Source organism: Propithecus coquereli, unplaced genomic scaffold (assembly GCF_000956105.1).
Source record: "Propithecus coquereli isolate 6110/MARCELLA unplaced genomic scaffold, Pcoq_1.0 Scaffold190, whole genome shotgun sequence".
NCBI lineage: Eukaryota > Metazoa > Chordata > Mammalia > Primates > Indriidae > Propithecus > Propithecus coquereli.
In genome coordinates, this window is record NW_012143857.1 from 1331827 (window position 1) to 1332379 (window position 553).

A 553-nucleotide genomic window follows, 5' to 3' on the forward strand; every position below is an offset into this window, starting at 1 on the left:
CCAATATTCAGTGTCTATGTTTCCCTTATAAACGGAGAGCCAATTTTGTTCATAGCAGTTCCAACGAATGCTGTGTAAATGGAAGCCTGCTGGATATGCTGCCACTAAGCTTTCTTTTTAATTATTATTGAAAAAGGACTAGCATATACATGATGCCCTTGGCCCTTTGCTCCTCTTCCTTTCTGCTCACCTATAATGAAAACACGATGACTAAAACACAGCAGTTATCTTGCAAGATTGGAGAAAATACATACTATGAATAACAGAGAAAACATACAGAGATATACAGCATATAAAGATAGAGAGCATGCATGGAGTTATTGAAGCCACTATACCAGCCCTGCATTTATTACCTCTAATTTTTGATAAGTGAATAAGAAAATCTCCTTACTTATTTAAAATTGTTCAGTGAAATTGCTGCAACATAAAATATAAGGCTAATTTACTCCTTTTTAACAGCCACTTCAAAAGTATTATTACACATTTATTACTAGAAAAATGTGAGCCTATTCCTCTTATTCTTTGTAGAATTGTTAAGATATTTAATACAAAA